Consider the following 27,838-nt stretch of genomic DNA (forward strand, 5'->3'; position numbering starts at 1 on the left):
AGTGATGGTCACCCCAAGAAGAAGGTGTCTCACAGAATAGAGACGAGAGTTCGTCTTTGGACACTGTCCTCAGATGCTTACAGCCAGGATAGTCTGGATGCACTACCCTAGGAACGTGTAGTACCTCGGATACAATACCTGGAATAACTACCATGCGTATACCTCGAACGCAAGTGACAAATTGGGGTATAGAATAATTAAATCTGTGCATATTGGAGTAGAATTCCCGTATGATCACAGATGGGCACGTGACCGAGATGCCACATAGTGACTCCCAACCCCTACTGTAGATGATAGTGGGTAGGTCAGTATCAAAAAAGTTTGACAAAATGACTTGGCGTTCCGAATGAATGCCTCGTCGTGAAAAGTTTTTCAAGAAGTCTGATTTAGCATTCTCATCACAGAACTGTACGTGAAAAGGAGTGGGGTCAGAAGGAGAAGAAGAAGAAGATGGCTTAGAACGAAGAGGGTTTTGGGACGGAGTGAATTTATGTTTAGGTGCCATGATGCAACTAACATAAGAGGGAGAAAAAAGTGAGAAAGAGAGGGAGACAATCAGAAAAGTACCAAACAAAAAATATATCAAAATATATAGAATTGAAGGTATCTATGCATGATAATGCATGAACATGTGACATGCAAATATAAATTCATCATGGGCTCAGCCTAATCCAAACCTACCAGCACACAACATAGCAACAAGGTAAACACACATCTAAAATGTATGAAACATTGTTATAATGCACATTTGATTCAATATATGAAGTTTAGACATCATTTTGACAAAACCCATCCCAAAAAATTGAGCAAAAACTTCATTGATTTTGAAAAATCTCAAAACTTTCGAAGAATCCCAAAAGTTAGGTCAAACATATGAAATGCATGATGAAGAGAGGGATTAAGGACCTTACCAGTGAAGAAAAGCAAGATTAAGGTCGGAGAAAGCTTGGAAATGAAGTTTGAAGTGAGTGAGAGGTGTTGGGAGGTTAAAAGACTCAAAGTAGTCGAGAGAGATCAAAGAGAATAGATCTGAAATCACGATATATAGAAACTTCATAAACCTCGATTGATTGAGAGCTATCGAGCTTCAAAATGGCGTGTTTTAGCTATCGAACCAGCTATCGAGGATCTAATGAGATGTTTTCTCAACAATGAAGCTCGATGGATCGAGGTAGTTATCGAGGAGACAGAAAGTTTCTCGATGGATTGAACTAGCTATCGAGAGCTATCGAGAATGCGATAAAAAGTAGCTGAAGGGTCTCAATAGATAGCTTATCTGTCGAGAGCTATCGAGAAGCTATCGAGATTGCTGAAAAATAGTTTTTCAAAGAAGAGAAAAATACAGATATAAATGCAATCAAGCATGCAACTCAACCAAAGATCCAACCAACATTTTAGGCTCTTAAAATCATCTCTTAACCAAGAAAAATGTCACGCATTTAGATCCAAAACACACACACACATTAAACAAATCTAACCAATTTTATATTTCAAAAATAAGTTAAGACAGTTTAGTGAGCATACATTAGCGCATGTAAACCTTGTGATGGCCAAATCACATTGTACCTGCACATGTATCAATAGTAGTAAAGAATATTGCGTGTTGTGTGTGAAAACATCACAAGATTGCATAAGTGTCTAAATTTTATGACGATTTGAGATATGAGCAAATCAATTGAACTCACACACGATCATAACTGCTTGATGGAGACTATCACCTTTGAGGTACATCCTATAACTCCCACATATCTTATAATACACGCTTGCAATCATGTTTTAAAGCATTTTGATCTTTTTGCTTTTATTTTTCTTTTATTAAGCATACCATGCATGGGCATATAAGATAGAGAAAAGAAATACCCAATTATGCTAAGTTTTTTGACATTGCACTTTTGCTATGCCGAAGCATACCGATGTCATTTCATGATTGGCGGGCAACAGTGGTGAGATGATTATTTATGCCTTTCTCTTAGGATTTTATAGTCCTTCCTGTCAAAAAGAGTGATACGAGTGTTAAGTACAAGAGATCACTTAACCTTATTCATCACAAATATGAGCCATAAAGCTCACTTGCTTAGTTGTGCATAGAGATGCTCATCTAAGCTACAAAAAATATAAAGCTTAGAAAACTTTGTTTCATTGGCCATTCAAGGTACACAAGTACCAATGTACACAAACACACATTGTTTTTGTATTTTTCTAATTTTTCAATGTTTTTTATTTATTATTTTTTTTATGAATGAAAAGAAAAAAAAAACAAAATAGAAAAACAACCAAACAAAAACATGTCAAATAAAACAATGCATAAAAACTAGATGCAAATGCATAAGGAAAAAGGAGGAGAGGAGAAGATCATTCCATGGAGATAACATCAATGTTTTGACGAAGGAATTCAAATTGTTTGCTATCAAGAGGTTTGGTGAACAGATTAGCCTTCTGATCATCAGTGTGAATGAACTCAAGAGTAAGGGTACCATTTTCAACAAGCTCACGAATGAAGTGATGTCGAATCTCTATGTGTTTGGTTCGAGAATGTTGAACCAGATTCTTAGAGATATTGATGGCACTAGTATTGTCACAATAGATAGTGAGGTGTTCTTGACAAATACCATAGTCATGAAGGAGTTTTTGCTTCCATAGAATTTGGGTGCAATAGCTACCGGCAGCGATATATTTAGCCTCTGCAGTGGATAGAGAGATGGAATTCTGCTTTTTGCTCATCTAGGAGCCAAGATTATTACCCACATAAAAACAACCCCTTTTAGTACTCTTCCAATCATCAACATTCCCAGCCCAATCAGCATCCGAATACTCGGCCAAGACATCATTTGTGTCTTTGTTGTACCACATACCAAAGTCGGCAGTGGTTTTGACATACTTTATGACTCTCTTCAAAGTAGTCATATGGGACTCTTTGGATTTAGCCTGATACTTAGCACACACTCCCACACTGTAACTAATGTTAGGTCTACTAGTAGTAAGGTATAAAAGACTACCTATCATGCTTCTATAGAGAGACGGATCAAAACTCTTTCCCAAGACATCAACAGTGAGTTTTACATTAGGACTTATAAGGGTTCTAATAGATCTAGCAGATTCCAAACCAAACGTTTTCACAAGATTTCTAGCATATTTAGAGTGAGATATGAATATTCATGTCTCTTGCTGACGGATTTGCAATCCAAGGAAATGATTTAACTCTCCAATCATGCTCATCTCGAACTCAGCCTGCATGAGTTTAGAGAAACCATGAGCAAGTTCATCCTTTGCTAACCCAAAGATGATATCATCAACATAGACTTGAGAAACTATCAACTTGCCGTTTTTCCTTTTGATAAAGAAATTTTGATCAGCCTTTCCTCTTGTGAACACATGTGAAACCAAGTATTGTGTGAACTGATCATACCAAGCTCTAGGGGCTTGCTTTAGACCATAGAATGCCTTCTTAAGGAACAAAACATGATCCAAAAAATGGGGATCAATGAATCCTTTTGGTTGAGCCACATAGACATCTTCTTTAAGGAACCCATTTAAGAAGGTAGTCTTGACATCCATTCCGTAAAGCTTGAACTTCAAATGGCATGCTAGGGCTAGAAGAATCCTGATGGACTCCATGCGGGCTACTAGAGCAAATGTCTCATCATAGTCCACTCCTTCCATTTATGAGTATCCTTGAGCCACAAGATGAGCCTTATTGCGGATCACATTGCCCTCCTTATCAGTCTTATTGCAAAAAATCCACTTTGTGCCAATGATGTGCTCACCCTCTGGTCTAGGTACTAGTGTCCAAACATTAATCCGTTGAAATTGAAGCAGTTCATCATGCATAGCCTCCACCCAGCTTTCATCCTGAAGTGCTTCCTCAACCTTGGTAGGTTCAACTTGTGACAAATAGCAAGAATAAGACACAAAGTTAGCAACACATTTATCAACTGTGCATTTCCTCAGTGTAAGTTCATTCATATTTCCCACAATAGTTTCAAGAGGATGATTCAACTGAATTCTGGAGGAAGGTCCTCTCTTTTTATGATATTTAGAATCAGGTGAGGCAAATTTTTATGCTGAACCTTCTGCAACACTTGGAGTACTAGGAGTACTTGGAGAGGCAGGCTTTTGATTAACAGGTTCTTGAATGTCCTTGGGCTCCGGAGGAAGAATTTCTTTGGGGATTTCCTCACCAACATTCTTAGAACAGGATTTCAAAACTTCATCGATAACAACATTTACAGTTTCCATCGCTTTTTTGGTTCTCTTGTTGTATACCCAATAAGCCTTGCTTGTGGAGGAGTATCCCAAAAATATTCCTTCATCGCTTTGGGAGTCAAATTTTCTCACATTCTCTTTATCCTTGAGAATGAAACAAGTACTTCCAAAGATTCTGAAATACTTGACATTCGACTTCCTTCCCTTCCATAGTTTATAGGGTGTCTTTTTGGTACCGAGTCTGAAATATACCCTGTATGACATGTAGTGTTGATGGCTTCTCCCCAGAAGTTTCTAGCCACACCCTTGTTGTGCAATATGGCCCTAGCGAGTTGTAGTAGCTCATAAGATCCACTTGTAGTAGCTCAAATGGTCTAGATGTAGCAGATGTTTGAGTACCTGGATGTTTAGCTTTTGTCTGTTTCCCAAGCTGGCAGTCCACACACAACATTGTCCACTCTACTGAGCTTTGGCATCGCTAACACTGATTCATGCTTAGATACAATTGATAAATGTTTGTAATTAGCATGTCCCATCCTTTGGTGCCATAGATCTTTATTTGGTATACAAATACTATTGCACACAATATCAGCATCAGGTACCAGACCATAACAATTGTCTAGAGTTCGAACACCACTTATGAGCTTCTTTCCAGATTCGTCCAGCACAAGACATTTTCCTTTAGAGAACAGCACCATAAAGTCTTGATCACATATCTGACTTATGCTCAACAGGTTCACTCTAGACCTTCTACGTATAGCACATTCGCAATATCTGGCAGTCCAGGTAATGAAATGATTCCCTTTCCTTTAGTATGTGATTTGCTCCTATCACTGAATGTGACATTACCACCTTTCTTGGACTCGAAGAACTTAAAGAGAGAGCGATTTCCAGTCATGTGTCATGAGCATCCACTATCAAGGTACCACAAGCATGTATCCATTACCTTGAATGTAGACTTCAACATACAACACACTTCATGCTTTGATGACAGATCTGTAGGAATAGTGTTCTCTTTCATTTTCCATTTACAACCAAGGCCTTTAACCTTCACCCTTTTCAGATGAACTCCTCTGCACATTCTCTTCTGAGGCAGTCTAGTTTCTTCCTTGTCATGTTAAGATCTTTTTCAATCATCATCATGATGGCTTTCAAATAACTTTTAGACTTGTATTTTCTGAAACACTCAATTAAATAGAGATTAGAAAGACAAGATATATTTGAAATAAGAGATCTTTTCTTGCCAATGATAGCCATGACAACATGGGTCAATGGACCACACAGCAAAGATTAAAACCTAATCAGAGTGTGCCTGCTCTAATACCACTTGATAGGCCAAAAATGTATTGACCCCTTGTGATGAATTAACCAATTAATTAGCTAAGTGAATTAATTAGGTTTAATTACATGCAATGAGTATGGTAGCACAAACAAATTACCAAAAAACTAAATATGCAGCAGAAATTAAATGATATGGTGATTTGTTTATGAATGGGGAAAACGTACACGGTAAAAACCCCACCGGGTGATTTTAAGGTCACCACTCCCGAGAATCCACTATTATTAAAACAAGCAGTTACAAGTAAAGGAATCCTAGTACCTTATACCAACCTACAGTTGAACCCTTACCCCAATACCCAATTGGACTTATTCTGTAGTGACAGTCTCTCCTTGTATTGCATGGCTCTCAATATGTGACTAATCAATAGTTACGCATGATAGGACAAAAACGTATTGACCCCTTGTGATAGATTAAGTTGATTAATTAGCCAAATTATTAATTAATCAAATTAACATGCAAATTACGTGGTAGCACAAACAAATCACCAATAACTAAAACATGCAGTGGAAATTAAATGACACGGGGATTTGTTTACGAATGGAAAAAACCTATACGGCAAAAACCCCACGGGGTGATTTTAAGGTCACCACTCCCGAAATTCCACTATTATCACAACAAGCGGTTACAAGTAAAGGAATCCCAAGTACCTTACCAACCTATAGTTGAACCCTTATCCCAATACCCAATTGGACTTGTTCTGTAGTGACAATTTCTCCTTTCAATGAACGGCTCCCAAGTACGTGACTAACCAATTGCGCGAATCTCAGTGCGCGACTTCAATCACCAACTAGAGAAAATTGTTGGCTGCAAAGTTCTTCAATCCATCCACATGATGAAGATCAAGAAGATGCTTGGTTACAAAACCCTACGGTGCATATTACACAACAACTTCTTCATAAGAGAGATGAACTAGGGCAAGAACTTTGTTTCTAGTCACAATTTGCTTGAACAAGGATTTCTCAATGCTTGTGTAACTTGTGTACTCTTTGACGGCCCATAAAATAATCCTTTTATATGTCTAGGGTTAGGAGAAAAGAGAGCCCAAAGACACATCCACAGATTGGAATCAAAACAGAACTCAAAATCTATTTTTCTTAAACCTCGACAGATAGAGGTGTCGAGATGCTGTCAAGCAGCTGTCGAGCCACGGGGCTGGAACAGCTCTTTAAACCTCGACACATGCTAACTGTTGAGCTAGCTGTTGAGCTTTAATGAACTTGCACTTCTTAGCTTGTTTCTTGGACAGACTTGATGACTTCAACACTTAATTTTGAAATACAATTTCTTGAAGCATAAAACTCATCCTTAATCTACCTAAATACAAGTAAAGTGCGTTTTGTCAAAGGATTAGTCAATTACATAAAAGAATGACATATGTTCTAAACAAGTGAAACACATATGTCCTAACAGCGCAGATCCCAGTATGTGACTTGATCACCAACTTGAGAAGGATGTTGGCTGCAAAGTTCTTCAGTTCATCACACAATGAAGATCATGAAGTTGCTTAGTCACAAAACCCTATGGTGTACAAACAAGGTAGCTTCTTTAAGATGAACTAGGGCAACTGAATTTCTGGTCACACTTTTTTTCACACTTGTGGAATTGTGCTCTTTTACAACTATGCTACCTGTGACAGCCCTTAAAATAACCCTTATATATGTTTAGGGTTGTGAGAAAAGAAAGCCTAAATACATACTCACAGATTGGATGAAAAATAATTCTGAAAAACTGAGTTTCATAAACCTCGATGGATAGCCATCTATCGAGATAGCTGTTAAGCCATGGGCTTCAGCAGCTTTTAAACCTCGATAAATGCTAGCTGTCGAGCTTGAATTAATGACACCTCCTTACTTGATTCTTGGACAGAATTTCATGGCTTTAACACTTGAACTTGAAACCTTGTTCCTTGAAGTATTAAACACATCTTCGATCTACCCAATTACAAGTAAAGTGCATTTTGTCAAAGGATTAGCGAATACATAAAATGTTGACATATGTTCCTAACATCAAATCACATATCTCCTAATAGATTGGTTAGTCACGTACAAGAAGCCGTGCATTAAAAGGAGAGATTATTACTACAGAACAAGTCCAATTGTGTATTGGGGTAAGGGTTCAACTGTAGGTTGATATACAATACTGGGATTCCTTTACTTATAATCGCTTGTTGTGATAATAGTGGATTCTTGGGAGTGATGACCTTAAAATCACTCGATGGGGTTTTTGTCTTGGAGGTTTTCTCCATTCGTAAACAAATCACCGTGTCAACTTTATTTTCCGCTGCATTTAACTTAGTTGCTGATTTTTTTGTTCTACCATGTCTATTGCATGTTAATTAACTTAATTAATTCACTTGACTAATTAATTGGTTAATTTATTACAAGGGGTCAATACATTCTTGGCCTATCAATCTTCTTCTATTGTCATGCAATAAGCTGGTTCGTCATTGTGTTCCACCACTATCGGTCTTGTTTCATCTTCTTTAGGCCCATCCATCGTGGGTGCCATTGTTGCTAAAGCATCTGTAATTTGATTTTGCATCCTTGGAACATATTGGTATTAGACCTTGTTGAATTTTGAGGCCCACTTCTGAAGACATTCATGATAAGGTACCAACCTTTCTTCTTTGATCTTCCATTTATTTTGAATCTGGGAGATTATCAGGGTTGAGTCACCATATACTTCTAATTCTTTCACTCCAAGGCCTAGGGTTGTTTGCAACCCCATGATGTAGGCCGTATATTCAGTGGCATTGTTGGTGGTAGGAAAGTTGAGTTTGCTAGAAAATGGGATGTGTGTCCCTTTTTAGGAGATTAAAAGAACTCCAATACCATTCCCATTTTGATTCGTTGCTCCATCGAAGTACATATTCTAGGATTCTACCTCAAACCCCATAATATCTTCATCTGGGAAATCTCCTTGGATCTCATTAGTTTCTTCTAGTGAACAATGGGCTAAGTGATCAGCAATCGCTCTCTTCTTCATAGATTTCTGGGTCACATACTTGATATCAAATTCTAATAAAAGAAAAACCCATTTAGCTGTCTTCCCATCCTGTACAGGCTTTTCCATTAAGTACTTCAAAGGATCCATTCTCACAATGAGCAAGAGCTTGTAAGCAAGCATATAATGTTTGAGTTTACGGGTTGCCCATACAAGTGCTACTCATGTCTTTTCTAAGGGTGAATACTTTTCTTCATAGGGCAACATCTTCTTGCTAATGTAGTAGATTGCATTCTCCTTTCTGGTCTCCTCTATGTATTGAGCAAGTAAAGCCCCCGTTGCTGTACCTGTAGTGGTGAGATACAACAACAATGGCTTTTCACGTACTAGTGAGACAAGTATTGGTGGCTTCATTAGATAATTCTTGATATTTTCAAAGGCTTCTTGGGACTGTTCATTCCACACTATAGGAACTTCTTTCTTGAGCAGTTGGAAAATCGGTTCACATGTCATGGTGAGCTGGGCTATGAACTTGATGATGTACTGTATCCTCCCTAGAAATCCTCAGATCTCCTTCTCAATTCTTGGAGGTTTCATCTCTACAATTGGCTTGATTTTGTCAGGATCAAATTCTATTCCTCTTTGGCTTACCATAAACCCTAACAGTTTTCCGGATGTGACTCCAAAAGTGCATTTCTTGGGATTCAATCGTAACTTGTAAAACCGGATTCTTTCAAAGAACTTCCTCAAAGCTGGCATATGCCCTTCACGGTCTTTGGACTTCACTATCATATCATTAACATAAACCTCTACTTCTTTGTGGATCAATTCATGCAACAAAGTGGTAGCTGCGCATTGGTAAGTAGCACCAACATTTTTAAGACTAAATGGCATGACCTTGTAGCAATATGTCCCCCATGGTGTAATGAAGGAGGTTTTCTCCATATCTTTTGGAGCCATCTTAATTTTTTGTACCCTGAAAATTCATCCATGAATGATAGCAAAGCATGACCTGCTGTATTGTCAACTAGGACGTTAATGTGAGGCAATGGAAAGTCATATTTTGGACTGACCTTGTTTAGGTCTCGAAAATCTACATACATCTTGACCTTTTCGTCCTTCTTTAGTACCAGAACCACGTTAGCTAACCACTCTGGATAATTGACTACCCTCAGGAATCCTACATTGTACTGTTTCTCAACTTCCTCGTTGATCTTGAGTGTCCATTCTGGCTTCATTCTTCTTAACTTCTGCTTGACTGGCTTTATGGTTGGATCTGTTGAAGTACAGTGCTGTACTATATCTATATCAATCCCAGGCATGTCTTCATATTACCACGCAAAGACTTCTTTGGATTCTGTCAGCAGTGCCACTAATGCATCTCTCTCAAAGGTGGTTAGGGTATTGCCCTCTCGTATCATTTTAGGTTCTTCATCAGTTCCCAGGTTAATAGATTGTGTTTCTTCTTTTATGGGTTCTAGGTGTCCATGTTTTAATTCCTTATTATTAAGAGTTTCTTTACCAATTTCAGAAATGAAAACATTCAAAGTCAGAAAATAACCAGAATCAGAAATCATATTAAAAGGAAAAGAGTTCTCAACAGACTCAACATACTTAACTAAAATAGACTCAACCGAAAAACTATCGCAAATAGTCTTAACAGGAACAAAAATACTAGCAAGAATAGACTCAATAGGGATTGAAACAATGTTCTTGGTAGGGGTGACTGGCTCGACGGTCTTGATCTTCTTGGTAAAAGTGTTCGACTTGACGGTCTTGATCTTCTTCAACTCAGTGGTGGCTCCCAATATGCTCCTTCTCCCCTCAGCATCAGTACTGCGGGGTCTTCATCCGTATAATCTGCAGCTTTTTCGTCAATTTCCATGTTTGTAGGCTTGTCGGTCACAACAGCATCCAGGTGCTCTATACTATCCATCCACTCATTAAACAGATCGGGCTTCCTTTTTTTGCCTAAGTTAGTGTGTTGAGGGAGATGTTGCAGCTCGCCCTCCTTCATCTTCTTGTTGTCATCTCTAGCATTCTCAAGTGCCATGATTCTGAGATTGTGAACCATTAGTTTTTGGTCTAGAGTGGCCAACCTAGCATCTATATCATCTTTTTCTTCATTTCGTGGGGTAGGTGAGTCAGGTTCTAAGTTGTAATATTACCCCGATTCTGGCATCTCTCTACCATGCTTATCATATTGAGGACCAGATCTTGAACTAACATCAGTGATAGAGCTCCAATCTGAAAGGTGCCCATAGGGATATTCCTCATGGTACATATTATTGGCTTGTTGATTCTCCCTTCTAGCATTCTTTAACACATTCACTAGCCTATATTGGTCACTATCAGTATCTCTCCACTTGTTAGCTTCAGCATCATCTTCAATATCTTGATCATAATAGTCCACATCATCATCAAAGGCTTCATAGAAAAGATTTGCGTCTTCGCCTTCCCTATCACTAGGGGGTTTTCCCCAGCTGTTGCCACTGTATTGGCTATCATAATCTTCACTGTTGTTGCTCTCACTGTTCCTGTTGCTATCATCATCATCATCATGTCCACCATCACTGGTGCTACTGTCACTATTACTATCATTTTCATCATCACTTCCTTTATCATCATCACTGGGGGCTGCTCCCCCCTCTTCATCTTCACCATGGGCTCTTAGTTCATACAAGCTCTTCAATGCATGCTGACTAACCTCCCAATACTCTTCATCTTCGATATTGCAAATGGCATCCCCAAGGAGTGTAGTCATAACATCAGGGTCCATGTAATCAACCCAATCAGTTGGAACCCAAGTTGTCTCCTCCTTCTTCGGTTTTGGAACCTTGTTGTTGCACTCAAGTAGTAATTCAAACCAAGGTGTCAATGTCTTCATCACAGGATCAAATCTCGGTTTAGGGAATCCCTAATAACGTTGGCTTTCCTTAGCTTTGACAAACTTTCCATTCAGTGTAGAAGTATAGGGCTTCAGGGGCTCTGGAGGACAAGGAAGTCCCTTTGCTTTAGCTTTGGCTTGGGCTATCTCTAACAAATCATCACTAGTGGACTTATAACCTAGCCCAAAAGGTGGTGTGGTAGTAGGAATCATCGGGACTTGAACGGTGGGCTTCTTCACAGTTCTCCCCAAGTTCATCCCTAGTAGGTAATTCATTTTTCTCATCATCGCTACTACATTATTGTTGTTGTAGGGAGCAAAGTCCATGGGGATCTTCTCCACTCCCTCTTCTTTCCTTTCAAAGTTAGGCTTCTCAATCTCAAAGCCATCCAAGGTCAATGGCTCTTTCTCAGAGTCGATACCATAAATAGGCTTAGGCACCATCAAGGCATCACCATATATGGTCATAAGAGCTCCTTCATGTGGAAACCAAACCTTTTGGTATAGAGATGAAGGTACGCCCTGGATCCAAGGTCGCCTAAGGAGCATATTGAAGCATGAGGCTATGTTAAGGACTTGAAACTCTACTTTCTTGACCATCGGCCCTATGGTGAGCTCTAATGTTATGGATCCCAAGACATCTCTTCTGCTATTGTCATATGCCCTCACATGTTGATCGGTTGACACAAAGTCCTCAACACTTAGACCCAAGCAACTTGCTGTCTTTAAAGGACACAAGTTTAATGCACTTCCATCATCTATCAAGACTTCTACCGAGTTGTCAGCCTCCAAATGTGGGGGTTTGAAGTGTCTTCCCCTTCTTGTGATGTGAGCAATTTTTGTTAGGTCATTATGGTCAGTATCTTAGGGTTTGAAGTGTCTCCCCACATTTGTGGATGTTGAGTAGTTTTTGGTTTTTGGTACTTCTTCATTCCATATATTACATCCTGTGGTGGTGGTAGATGTCCTATCCATTAATTCTTCCCATGCCATCATAAAGCATTCAGGTAGGTCATAGATTAGGTCAGATGGGTTTTTTTTACTTTCCTCTTCGGTATTAGGCAATTAATCCTTGGTCCTTTCCCAAAATTGTGATTGGGTAAGGGATTTTAGTGATGCTAGGCCTTGTAGGCGGCTCAATCACCTTGTTGTCTATTAGGTCTTGAATTGCATGACAAAGGCCAAAACAATTTTCAGGATCATGGCCAGGGCCTCAGTGGTAAGCACATCTCTTATTCACATCAAACCTTGAGGGCAAGGGGTTTGGAATTGGTCTTGGTGCTAAGGGTTTCAGTAACCCTTTTGCTTTTTGTTTGTCAAACACTTGGCTTATAGGCATATACAACTCATGAAACTCCCTCTTAGGTCTAGGTCCTTGCACTGGTGCAATAGGTGCAATCAGTTGATAAGGATCATTTTTATGAATATTAGAGATTTTTTAAACCTTAGAATTAGACCCTACATTCTTTTTAAACCTCGATGGGTCATCATACTTTATAGTGCCATTGTTTAGTTCATCCTCAATTTGGGTTCTAGTAGCAATCAAAGCTTTAAAATTAGGGAAGTATTGTGCAAACAAGTATTTATGATACACAGGTAATAAATTCTTTACAACCATAGCTAACTGTTCTTCTTCACTTGGCCTATTCATCATCTGTGCTTCCTTGGCTCTCTATTTGGTAATGAAGGTAGAGAAGGACTCTTTTGGCTTTTGCTTCGTGGTCTTGAGGTCTCTCTTTGTTATGTCCACTTCTATATTGTACTTGTATTACTTGTGAAACTCTTGGAAAATATCTTCCTAACTTCTTGCTCTCGCATCATCTGGGTTGAGGAACCACCTAAGAGTGGCTCTGGTCAGTGTGTTTTGGAACATCTGAGCAAGTATTTCTTCAGTTGCGCCTAGGGGCTACATAGCCCTCATATACATCTTCAGATGGGACTTCGGGCAATTGGTCCCGTCAAACATGTCCAAGGTTGGCATCTTGAACTTGGGAGGTAGTCTCACATTGGGGAAAAGTGAGAGGGAATCATAATCCATGAGATCTTCCATCTTACGGGCTCTTATAATCATCTCCTCCATTTTGTTCATTCTCTCGTTGATCTTCTTCTTATTCTCCATGGTTGGTGGATAGTGATCATCCTTGTTCCCCTCCTAATTACCCTTCAGATTTTGAAATTGTTGCACCATACGGTTCATGTCTTCTCTCAGCTGGATTTGACTAGCTACCATGGTGTTGAGTAGTTCTTGAGTATTCATGGGTTCCTTGGTGTTTGGGTGTTCTCCCTCTTCTACCATAGGGTTGGGAGGTTTAGACTTCTTGTGGCTTGAACTGTCTTGTAAGTCGAAGATGGGATTGTGATGTTGCAGCAGTGGAGTGTCCTCTATGCTCACGGGCTTCAGTACCATGATAAGAGTGACAGGCTTGGAACTAGAGCTACTGGCTTGAGTGTCGGGCTTGGGTTCTTTTTGCAGCCTTCCTTTAGATCTTGACCCAATTCTCCTCTAATGACAGGCTTGGTTAAGTTAATCAAAGCTAAGACCCCATCCACATCAATTAATCAACCAAAACAAACACACACAACATGCAGTGCAAAATTAACAGGGAGCAGCCTAAGGGTAGGTTCTAAGTCATTACATTGTAGAGTGAGTTTGTTGTTTCATTGTTTCTCATAGCTAGGACGTTACACCTCCCAACATGTAATGTAATGAACATTGTGTTAGTCCGAACAACATGGTTTGTCCTTTATAGTCAACAGAAAATGATCCAGTGACTTTGGGCTATGAGTTGGTGAGTTCACCACTAGGTACTCGAATCTAATGAAGACCGGTGATCCATGGTCACTAACACCACATGTTATTGAAAAGGGGTGCATACTTTGTTGTTTGGATTGCACACACTATGACAATTAGGGAAAGCTTTTAACAAAAAATTCATTCAACAAAATATCATACAACATCTCAATAATCAACAAAATATCATACAACATCTCAAGACATAAACAAACAAAAACAATATCATGCAAGACCATGCAAAAGAAGGGTACACATTTGGTCACTTAAGTCTAATACGAAGCTTAGCCATCAACATCCCCAGTGGAGTCACCCCTGTGAGAGACCGCCCAAAAGGGGTAGCCTCAAATCACCAACTAAGTTAATATGCAGCGGAAAATAAATATGACACGGTGATTTGTTTACGAATGGGGAAAACCATCGAGGCGAAACCCCACTAGGTGAATTTAAGGTCACCACTCCCGAGAATCCACTATTATCACAACAAGCGGTTAAAAGTAAAGGAATCCCAGTACTTTATGCCAACTTACAGTTGAACCCTTACCCCAATACACAATTGGACTTGTTCTGTAGTGACAATCTCTCATTTTCAATGCACAGCTCCCAGTACGTGACTAACCAATCGATGCACGGATCCAAGTATGTGACTAACCACCAACTTGAGAAGGATGTTGGCTGTAAAGTTCTTTAGTTCATCAACATGATGAAGATCACGAAGCTCCTTGGTTACAAAACCTTACGGCGCACAAACGTAGCAGCTTCTTCAAGAGAAAGATAAACTAGGGCAAATTCTATCTCTAGTCATAATTTGCATGAACAAAAAATTTGCCTCACACTTGCGCAACCTTTGACGACCCTTGAAATAATCCTTATATATGTTTAGGGTGGTGAGCAAAGAAAGCCTAAACACATAGACATGGATATGCGTGAAATCAGATCTAAAAAATTGATTTTTGTAAATCTTGATAGATAGGTTATCTGTTGAGAAGCTTTCGAGCATTAGGCTAAAAGTCCCTTTTAAACCTCGATAGATGCTATTTGTCGAGCTAGCTGTTGAGATTTAAAATCTAACACTTCTTCACTTGTTTCTTGGACAAATATGCATGGCTTTAACACTTGTACTTGAACTCTTGTTCCTTGAAGTATTAAACACATCTTAGATCTATCCAATTACAAGTAAAGTGTGTTTTGTCCTAACATGATTCACATATGTCTTAACATGACTGAATTGCTTTGTTTCATTGATTGAATAAAAATGATACGGTGAGAGACGTCAAAAGTGCCTCTCAAAAAAGAGAGATTTTTGGAGTGCTTTTTAGGGCAACTCTCATTTTGGGTAAGTGGTGTGGAGTCGCCACTTATTTTTTATATAAAAAAAAAAGAAAAAAAATACAACTTTACATGACCAAAATGTTTCATTGTTATTGATTGGATAAAAATGAATACAAGTATGATAAATTGAAGATGACATGGCTTTGGGTCCTAGTTACAAACTACCAAATATACATGGCATTTTGTCTTAGTTACAATCTACCCGAAATAAAAATAAAGATAAAGCTAGATCTATTTAACCAAAGATCTAAATTTGGAGGCTAGGTTACTAAATGGGAAGGTGTTAGGCACCCATTTCGCCTAGACAGAGTCTGGTCTTGTAGACTCTTGTGACCAATGTACCAATTTATGCATGTCAAGAATGATATGTTGAACATGTGAAAAACATAATTACATGAGTCTATTTTATGAATGAAATCTCTTCTTTTGAAAAGAATCAAATCTGTTTTAATTGGTAAAAAAATGGATTTTGATTTGAAAAATATCAGATCTGTTTTGTAGTATGTAAAAAAATGGTTTTTGGAGATGAAAATATTATCTATTTTGTGATGATAAAAAAAAAATGGTTTTTATAACAAAAAAATAAAATCTTTTTTATTTTTGAAAAAGATTTTTTATGGAGAGGATCTCATTCATAAAATAATCTTATGCTAAATGACTCAAACAAAACAAACAACAATACTTGATCTCTTTCTTTATTTTAAAAATTTGCATGCATTAAAAAAATAAGATCTGTATCTAAAGAAGATACAGAATCTGTTTTTGTTTAAAGAAAAAATTCAGATTTACATCTAAGGAAGATGCGGATCCGTTTTTGTTTAAAAGAAAACTTCAGATCTACATCTAAGAAAGATGTAGATCTGTTTTATATTGAGAAAAAATCATATCTAAGTCTAAGGAAGATGTAGATCCGTTTTATTTTGAAGAAAAAGTCAGATCTACAGCTAATGAAGATGTAGATCCATTTTATTTTGAAAAAAAAAATTCAGATCTACATCTAATGAAGATGTAGATTCGTTTTGTTTTAGAAAATAAAAAGAGTTAAGTACATGCAAATCTTTAAAACTAAGAAACAGATTATAGTAACACTAAAAGAATCAAGAGCATATTTTGATAATCTAAATTAATAATTCAAAATATGAATAATTGAGACAATAAAGCATACATCATCATAGGAGAAGCATAAGAACAAAGTGGTTAGAAAGCAACCTCTTGCATGAGCACTCTTCTACATGAGAGGATGTTTTAAGGTTCAAAAAAACTTATGCAGTTATCCTTGAAACCTAAAAACCCTAATTCTTGTAGCAAATCTCAAAGAGGATCAGCAAAGATCAGCAATTTGAGAATCTCAAAACGTATGCCTCTCAAGGCGTAAAAAAAAAGGTCTCTCCTTTAGGGGTGAAAAGTGTGTTGAATTATGAGATGAATCCCCTATTTATAAAGGTTGGAATGCTGAAAAAAATAAGCAAAAAACGTATGGGGGAAAATCCTAAAAAAGAGAGATTTGGATAAGATAAAGCTGATTTTTCAGATTAGAGTTTCATATTTTGATCATATCACTTTACTCAAAATTCGGATTAAGCTGTAATGTTGATGGATGAAGGGAAATTCAATTCTCTACAACTTTCCCAGAAATAGCCTAGTCCGAATTTTGAGTTCTACTATGCCAAAAGTTCCTTGGAACGTGAATCTGAAATCTGTTACTTGATTAGCACGTTTTTGAAGCGTTTTCCAACTCTAAGATTGTATTTGGACAAATTTAAGAATTATTTTCATGATAAACCTCATTCCAAAGTGATAATTATGAATTTTAAAATAATTATTTTGAATATAATTATCTTTAAATATTATTAGCTTATTTGTTTTAATCTCATGCAACAAATTTCACTTTAAGAAAAATACTCCACCAATTATATAAGTTCATTTAATTAATTTTAATACTTAACCAATCAAAATTACTCTCAATTAATTACACGTAATTGGCTTCACCCCACACAATGCATGCAGGCTGTGCAAACTTGATCATGCGATATCTTTCCATCCGATGGTTCGATTTGGAAACCGGACACACCGTTGTGACTGTTAGAACCTTAAGATCATTTTTATATTATGAAATGAATGAACTGATGCATGTAATGCCAAAACAAATTGATGCATGTCATGCAAGAACAAATTGATGCAAGTAATGCGATCATGATTTTTGGGGTACATGGATGGTCACTCTAATCATACTCTTTGATTAAATCATGGGTGAAAAATCAAGTGTCTACAGATACATATTTGGAAAATTGAACATTATATGGTTTTGGGTCCTAGCTACAAACTACCAAATAATTACATGGCCTTTTTTCCTAGTTACAATCTACTCAAAAAAGAAAAAGAAAAAAGATAAGACATAGACCTGCCTACTCAAAAGAACTAGATTCGGAGGCTAGGTTACGGAATGGTAAGGTGTTAGGCACCCATTCCACCTAGACAGAGTCTGGTCTTCTAGACTCTTGTGATCAATGTACCATTTTTATGTATGACATGAATGGTATGTTATGTACACATGAAAAACATAATTACACTCGATTTATGAATACACCCTCCTCTTTTGATAAAAATTCAGATATGTTTGTGTAAAAAACAAATCCGTTTATGTTTGTGTAAAAAAAGATTAGTTTTTGGTGAAAGAAAAAAAAAATCAGATATGTTTTTGGGATAAAGTAAAACAAAATATTTTGGTTAAAAAATATTAGATCTGCTTTTTGAGAACGAGAAAAAATGGTTTTTGGGTTTCGTAAAAAACCAGATCTGTTTTTGTGTAATGAGAAAAATTAGATTTGTAGATGATTAAAAAATCAGATTTTTTTTATGTGAAAAAAAAAATTATAAGATGATTATATTCATAACATCAATCTATGCAACATGCATCAAACAAACAAGACTAGTCATGACTCTTTTTATTTCAAAATCCATAATGTTGAAAAAAATCAGATCTACATTTAGAAAATATAGATCAGTTTTGATTAAAGTAAAATTCAGATCCACATCTAATGAAGATGTAGATCCATTTTTGTTTTGAGAAAAATTTAGATCTACATCTAATGAAGATGTAGATCCATTCTTATTTGAGAAAAGATTTGATAACAAGAGATTTTTTATAAAAAAAATAGATCTCAACAATAAAAACATTATAAACATAATCTAACAAAGAAAACATGGCAAAACTAAACACATATTTATTCATGTATCATAAAAAAGAAACATAAGAAGAAAGGGTAATAGAAACAACCTCTTGCATGGAGTACTCTTCTTCTTCTTGAAAGGATGTCTTAGGGTTCAAAGAAATTTATGTAATTATTTTTGAAACCTAAAAACCCTAGCTTTAAGAGAAAGAATATCAGAAAGGGGAGTCAGAAATATGGGTATTCTAAGAGTGTAAAAACGTATCCCCTTTTAGAGCGTAAAAAAGTGTGCTGAATTCTAAGACCTAGGCCCTATTTATAGAGGTTGGGATGCTTAAAAAAATAAGCAACGATGCTTAAAGTGTGAATCGGGACGCATTATTATGCGAAAAGGTCGAAAAGGATGTGCCTTATTGTCGCCCGAAGGAAGTTGAGCCAAAACCCGAAAGAGTGCCATTCAACACTTTGAAAGTGCCGTTCGGCACTCCCAAAGTGCTGAATGGCACTCTTGAGTGCTGATCACACTTTCGTGTTTGGGTGCCTTTTGGACTCCCTTTTTAGGGTTTTCCTGTGTCGGGCCTTGCACTTAGACTAGTTTCCAATCTGGATTCTAATTTTTTGAAATCTTTTCTGGATAATTCCGGCCTTTTCAGCAATAATTATCTTGTAGATAAATACTCTAAACACCTCGATAAAGTTCAGATTATCCACAATTTTATTGTTATCCAATTATCCATTTTATTCCTATGCAAGCAATCCTATTTTAAACACTAATTATCAACCAATCACAAAATTATTTAATTAATTTTAATTGTCTAACCAATTAGAATTAATTTAAATTAATCATACTGGTCGACTCTACCTAGACACATGTTAGGATGTCTACCTTTAAATCCTATTGCATGATCTATGTATGCCATTATGTATGACATGATGTATGACTTAATATTGTGTTTAATAAATTTGTTTTATTATTATCTAAAAATAATGGTAACATGAATATTGGGACATCATCATATAGTCCATGAGATGCACTGTATGTGATTTATGTGATTTAGTCACAGAAGATGTAAATCACAAGTTCCTTGTAAACTCAAAATGTAGTTCGTAGTCGGTGATAAAATTGGGCATTTCTTCTGCGAAGACTATAACATATCAACTATGATGATTTGTCTTGATCATGACATGAAGATTTCTAGTTGGTATGTTGATATGTTGTAAGAGTTAAAACATATTGAACTAGACCGCTATGAGATTTATTATTCTCCTAACAACTGTTAAATGAATAATAAACTCACGACTTATATTTGCATAAACTCTTAATCCTGAGAGAATAATGGACTTGATCATGAGGTGTAGGTTGCTTTGATATATCAGGAGTGAGATCTAAAGTAACGGTCAAAACTTCAGTATGTTGGGCAACCACATTTAGTGTTGATGGAACATATATTCTCAAGATGAAATTCATAGTCTCTTAGCGGCGATATAAAATATTCCCTTGAGATAATTTTAATGGGTTTGTTATTCAGAGAGTTAGGCCTAACTACTTTAGTAAGGAGTTACTAAAGTATATGTTCATGGAATTGGATTTCATAAATAAATGATGAATAACTTAAAGGATTAAACCGGGTATTCAAGGATAAGATGTAGTAATCTACAAAGTGGCAGTCTTCTTTCATGACTTTGTGTTACTACAAATATTTTATGAAGGGGTTGCATGTACAATAAAGTCTTGGGATATAATTTATAAATAAGGCTTAGAGTGCAACTATATTTATATAGTGGTATTAAATATAGTTAATGGTAACTTTGGACTTGTCAAGAGTTGACAGAAAAACCCAAGGCCCATTGGAGCTAGTGTCTTTTTGGTCCTTTTTGGTCTCACTCCAAACCACACACTTAAGCCCAATTGGAAAGGCTCAATAGGCCAGCCCAATTAGATAATCAGTTAGATAAAAAGGGGAAAACATACATAATTTTCTGAAAGAGAATTTTGTAAGAACACTATTGTGAAGTGGTGTAAGAAGTGTTAGACACTCCTTGACATTCTTCCTTTGGAACTGATTGAGAGACCACACATCTTGGGCGTTAGTGGATTAGAGTAAAGATTGAAAGTGTTCCCAAGTGATTTTGATCTTCGATTTTGAAATTCACCGCTCCAAGGTACACTCTCTAGTTCTCAAATTCTGAAACTTACATGGTACATGTTAACTTTTATGAATGAAGTAGATCCGTTATTTTTTCCACTACGTATATGCATATATCCATTAACACAATGCATGCTGACCGTGCAAACTTGATCATATGATATCTTTCGATCCAACGGTCCGATTTGGAAATTGGACATACTGTCGCGACCATTAGAATCTTAAGATCATTTTTATGATATGCAATGAATGAATTTAAGCATGTAATGCAATCATAATTTTTGGGTTACCTAGATGGTCACTCTAGTCATCTTCCTTGATTAAATCATGGGTGCAAAATCAAGTATCTATAGTTAAGATATATGACACAATGATGGGAGGCCAACTTTAGGAATGGGCGATCTTGGGTGCCTTACACCTTCCGAAGAGCGTACCTAAGCTTTGAACTCAAACTTTGGTAGTAAGATCAAAGGTTTTTTCTTGAAAGGACGCTATATTCATGGTTCCTAGACCATATAACTAGGTGGTCACTCCATTCTGTTGTGTCCATAGATTCGAGTTGTAAGGGGTACAAAATGCGGTGTTTACATTAGGGTTGAGGAATCTTGACCTGTATATTAAACTGGTCGGGTTCGTGTTGACCCATATAACATAATACTCATAGCTCAACCCAACACGAACCCGACATGTGAACACGAATTGTCTTCCCTAATGAGGCGTGACCTCTCACAGATGTATGTTAGAATGAGATAATTACTTAAAAATCATATTATCTGACAGTTTTTCAATCTTATCAACTTACTTTAATCCAATGCAATAAGCAACATTTTAAAACATAGACTCAACCAATCAGAAAGATTCCATTTAATCAATTTTATTAGTTATTTTTAGTGTCCAATCAAAATTAATGACTATTAATCTTGCGTAATTAGCTTCACGTAATCAAATGCACATTAATTGTTAGAACTTGATCTTGTGATATCTTTTGATCCGACTATCCGATTGAGGTATTGAACATATCGTTGTGATTGTTGAAACTTAAGATCTTTTTTATGAAATGTTATTAATGAGTTAATGACTAAATTACAATCATGCTTTATGTGAAGCGACCATCTTGCCATCTCTCAAAACTAAATTATGGGTGCGAAATAGGGTGTTCCTATTGGTCATTTCGGTTGAAAACTTGAAACTGGCCTATATGAGCTTGCGAAGGTGAAGCCACTATTAGATTCCTTTAAATTTCTTTTACACCAAAAAAATCTTATCTCTTCAGCGTCTTCTCTTGTTGGAGTGCATCTCTTGCTGTGAAGAATTTACCCTATTACGGGTATATGAGTCATCTCTCTCACAATTAGTGGGTCCCACTCAGCTGTGAGAGAGAGAGAGGACTCATATGCCTATAACATGGTATACCTTCTCCTCTTGTTGGTGTGGAGGTGGAGTGACTCCGATGATTTTGCTTCTCAAAATTTCTAAACTTTCCAAATTCAAAGAGTGGGCAAACAAAATAGTTTTGTCTGCCACACTTAATTTTTACTTTTTCAATCTTTCTACTTTGAATTTTAAGAGAATGGTTGTGATTGGCTTAGAGAGAGATTTTATTTTGTGAATTTACGGTTTTTCAACAACTTTCCCCTCACCTCATGTGAACTACTTTTTTTCTTCAATTTTTAAAATTTTTTTGGCAAATGGGCTAAGAGTCATGGGTTTGCATTTCTATAGAGTACAAATTTGGAATATATGTGTGTGTGTGTGTGTGTAGAGAGAGAGAGAGAGAGAGAGAGAGAGAGAGAGATTTTAGTTGGTTAATACGATACACTGATATTAACCGGTACCGAAATATTTCATTTTTTTAAACTAATTTGAAACAGCCTCCGAGGTAGTATTGACTCTCTTGATGTTAAGTAAGATAATTTCCAAATGGTGCTAAAGTGATGATAAGAGCATCTCTAAAAGACTAGGCAAACCCAGAATCCTCTTCATGTTAGTTAGTTAACCCCCAAAATCAAGCTCCAGTAAACTCTCTATCTCAAAGAATTTGGAGAAGTTACAATAACTTTCTTTGTATGGAGACGGAGAGTACTATAGTACCTCCAAATTGAGAATTAAAACTAAAGGTCACAAGGAAAGAGAAGGAACAATAAATGTGAAATAAATAATATTTAAATGAGGATAGAGAAAGGAAAGAGAGTGTGTTGGAAAGTGTATTTGAAAAAAAAGGCGGAAACACCATTTTCGGGTCACGGTCAATTTGGTCCCTACATTTTGATAACAATCAATTTTGTCCCTCTTATTTTCAACTGGCAATCAATTTGAACCTTACCATTAACTCTCTAATGGAAAATGCTTATATGACAAACAGTTTTTCTGGTTGACATGTTTAATATTAATGAAATGTTGAAATGTTTATATTTTAGTGGCCACGTCAGCGCTTAAATGGGGGGAAAAAAAAGCCATATCATCTTTTAAAAATATTTGTTTTTGTACCAATTTTTTTCCTTTCCCAAAAAAAAAAAAAACCACAAAAATATATTTGATTTAACAAAAAACATGTTTCTCCAATCTTACATATGCAAGTCTCAAAAACATATATTTTGATTGGGCTTAAATCTGATTTGTTTTTTGTTTATTTTGATGGGATTCTAAATGGGTTCTTTGGAATCCGGGATTCCACTAAAAAGAGAAAACCTTTTCTGGTCTTTTCTTTGGGTAGAATTGAGAGACACCCATTTTCATAGAAACCCAGAGCAACTTTCTCAAGAACATGTTTAAGAAGTTAGATTACCTCCAATGGATTTGTGTTGGGGCTTTTTTGTTTGTTTGTTTGTTTTTTTGTGTGGGGCTATTCCAGATTTTTTGCCTAGTTCTATGGTGGAAAAGTATAAATTCAGTTATGGAAATTTCAAGTTCTTGAAAAAGATGGGTGGAGATCCAACGTCTCCAAACTCATATTCATCACAACCAACCTTCCAATACCACAGACCCACCACGGAGCCCAATCCATGGCCATAGATCAGTCCACTGACAACCATGCCGCCACTGTGAAATGCCTCAAGAGTCAAGATACCATTGCTGATCTCGTATCGAAATACACTTAACATTGCCAATCTCCTTGCTCTATGATGGATTTGTGGTGCTAGACGGTTGTGTTGCAGTAAATCTGGGTTTGGGGTTCAATTTGAATTTGAGGATTTTGGCTAAAACTTATGGAGGTAATTTGATTTTTCTTGATTGATGGCATAAAATTCGCTGTAATTGATAGCCAAATTGAAGGTTATAAAGAATATGATCTGTGATTGTTGGACTAGATTAATGTTTGGTTACCAAGAAATTGCAAGAAGTGAATTAAAATGAAATTGTTCAAAAAATTGTAAGCATATTCAAAGAAGAAATAAAGAAAAGGAAAAAAATTGGTTAAAAAAAATGAAAGCAAGTATGGCTTTTTTTTTTTTTTTTTTTTTTTTCACGTAATCACTAATGCGGTCGCTAAAAATTAGATACATCAACATCTGAGGAGAAACTCCATGTAGGAGTTCTCTGCTAGTGAGTTAACAGATGAGACCAAATTGATTGTAAGTTGAAAATAGCAGGGATCAAATTGACTATTACTAAAATGTAAAGATTAAATTGATTGTGAGCTCAAAATGTAGGGACCAAAATAATGTTTTTGCATTGAAAAAATAGGCAGACAAATGGCAAAAATAACCATTTATACCAAAATATGGCTAAGACAAATAGCAAAAGTAACTGTTTATACCAAAATATTGCTAGCTGTTAGAGATGCTCTTAGGGAACAAACATAATATATTTGAAAAATTTTGGTACCACTTAGCATATGCCTAATAAACTCAAGAATAATTTTTGTATTTTACCACTTTTTTTTTTTTTAATCTTTCCCAAAAGAGGCAGCCAATGCTGGATAAGCCTTATGTGGCTTTCTTTTTGGGAAATCTTAAGCCTTATGTTGTGAGCCATTACTTTTTCCGCTGAGAACTCACTCTTACCCAATTTGAACATCAATGTAATTTTCAAAAATCAATTCAACCATGAGCGTCATGTGTTCTAGATATTAATTTTTCTAAGTAATAATAAAAAATACTTATTAAAAGTGATTACTTAAAATCACTAGTATTGTATAGTACCACTTGTTGCTATTAATTAACCATAAATCTGAAAGATAATCTCATCAAGTAAATATCATCATTGAATAATCAGTCATTCTTGTTATTTTAGGAAAGGTTTCCTGGGAGTAGGTATCATATAACATCATATTTAATGATAATGGGCAGAGAACCATATTCATGTACTTTCTGTTTGCGTTAAAAATATATATATATATATATATATATATATATATATATATATATATATATATATATATATATATATATTGCGGTAATATTCATCTGCGGTTACTTCAATATAAATTAGAATAGCAGGAAATATTCCGCCGCTAAGAAAATGTTCCATTTACATGACTTTTTTTTTTAATAAATGTATATGACTAAAAGTTATATATATTTAGAAAATATGGAAGCTTCTCAATAAGTTACCTAATATGTGATTGTCATTCATAGAAGAAATTAATTATGTTACCATAAATTGAACAAAATAAATATAATGAGATACATTTTGGAAAATTAATGCTGCATTTTGGAAATTAGGTTGAATTACCATTGTTTCTCCAAAAAAAAAAAAGGTTGAATTGCCATTATGAACTCTCTTTAATGGCCGGGGTAGTAATCCATTCCTCAGCCTTGTGCATAGATTCCTGAATCAGAACACTACCATCTATATATATTCTATATATACTTCATTTTATTCAATTCCCTTCCTTTATTGGTGTCATACTTCTGCTTTATTATGACAACAACTTAATTAGCTTTAAAGTGGTCAAACCCATAATGAGGAATGGCATTTCTTTTTTCATAGACACTACCAAATCATAATGGCAACAATTAATAACTTGCATCCCATTGTGATTTATTCAAAAACCTTAAAAAAAGGTAGAAAGTGCCTATAAATTGCTTACTTGTACAAGGCACTCAATGCATCTTTCCTCCTCACTATCAAGCGTTCTCCAAATTTGCAAATAAATCATCCAAAGCCATAAACCTTAAACCTCTTCTCAGACTTTCTTCTTTGTTGCACACCTTAACATGGATGAATATCGTTGGAACATGAGGCATGGAAATATGCACGAGTTTAACAATTCACAACGACACCACCCTTATATGCCAACACAGATTGCATGTCGAATATGTAACCGTGTGTTTGTGAGCACCCAAGCCCTCATAAATCACATTGAGTCTCACATGGTGAATGAAGAGTCTAACTCAAGATTGCAACATAGAGCAAACCGCATACCACCATCCCAAAGAGCTCTCTGCCCCAATCCTTTACGACCCAACTTTGCTTTGCCAATACCACCACGTGAAATCCCTCAACTTTTCGAGAACAGGTTAGCACCAGTGCAACCCATGGCACCACCAGAAAGACACGTTTTTTATGGTGGTAACCGGTTTATTGCTCCGCAGCCAAACCTTCCACCTCTACTTCCTCCTATGCCAATGAATAAATTTGCACTTCCGCCACAGATCATGCTTTCTGCTGAACAAGCTCAAACGAGAACGGTGGAAGAGCCTCCTAGTGATTGCACTAGGCCGTTTATTGATCAGTTGGATCACCCCATCGTGCTGTCAATTGAAGCTGCTGACAGCAACAATGACGATGACAAACTGGATTTGACCTTGAGGCTGTAAACTTTAAGAGAGAGGGAGATAGTTTTTCTTTTATACTTGTAGTATATGCGTGAATGACTTCATTCATTAATTAGTATGAGTTTTTTTTTTTTTTTTTCATATTTGTCTTAATTTGCTTTCATCTTGCAATGTGAATTTTAGAGTTATTTTTATCATATCTTCAATGGTCGGGATTGAATTTTGTGGAACCATCCATAACCCTATTCACCTACCAATAATTATCAAAAGCACCAGATATGTTAATATTTATTTCCTATTGCAGTGGGAGGATCTCATAGTTGTGTGAGACTCACAATCTGTGAGAACAATGATAGATATATATATATTTTTTGAGATATATTCTTTCTAATCTGTTGGACCAAAGCAGTATGCCACACTTTTGTTTCACAGCATCATGCTCAATGTACTAAATAAATATCACCTAAAACAAGGTAGAGATCTAAAGCAATTTAGGTTTTGTTTGTTGACGGAAAACTTATTTTAGAAAATGAATTTTTTTTCCATGTTTAGTTGGTGACTTTGAAATTGAATGATAATAAAAAAAACAATTTCTGTTGTTTGTCTCGCGTGGATAATTATTAATATTTCTTACAATTTCAAATAATTGTGAGAAAAAGCTCTCTCTTACAATAACAAATCATACATGGAAAACATATTTTTTTAGTTGTTTGGATCATTTGAGAGCCTCAAATGAAAGAGTGGCTAGTTTGAGGTGAAAAAAAAAAAAATCATATAGAAAAACATTAAGGCCTTAAGGGATGTTTGGTATAGGAGTTTAAATACATGTTTTCAGTTTTTAAATAACATTACATGAATTTTTACACACTTTTTCATCCATATGTATTTCAAAGAAATACAAATAACGTTACTAGAACAACAACTGAACAACTCTTGTTCGTAGTTGGTCAATGGTTGACAATGGTTGCCCATGGAGAGAGTCGGTGGAGATAGATAGGAATTATCATCAAAAGAGATGTTTTTCTTTTCGGGTGTGTGAAGTTTATTTGTGATAGTCTATTGATTATGTAACGTCTGTAAAACGTTTTTCTTCTTTTATAAAAACAGAAAATGTTTTTTACTGTATTGTGCTGGTTTTCCATTATTACAACAAAAACCGCCGGCTTGATATTACCAAAGATGATGAGAACGTGAATTCCCTGCCATTTATGTGTTGGATAGATTATCTATTATTTTGTGCTGAAACAAATATATATATATATATATATATATATATATTTTTTTTTTAAGGGCAAAACTTAGC

This window comes from Castanea sativa, chromosome 2, assembly GCF_040712315.1.
Source record: "Castanea sativa cultivar Marrone di Chiusa Pesio chromosome 2, ASM4071231v1".
NCBI lineage: Eukaryota > Viridiplantae > Streptophyta > Magnoliopsida > Fagales > Fagaceae > Castanea > Castanea sativa.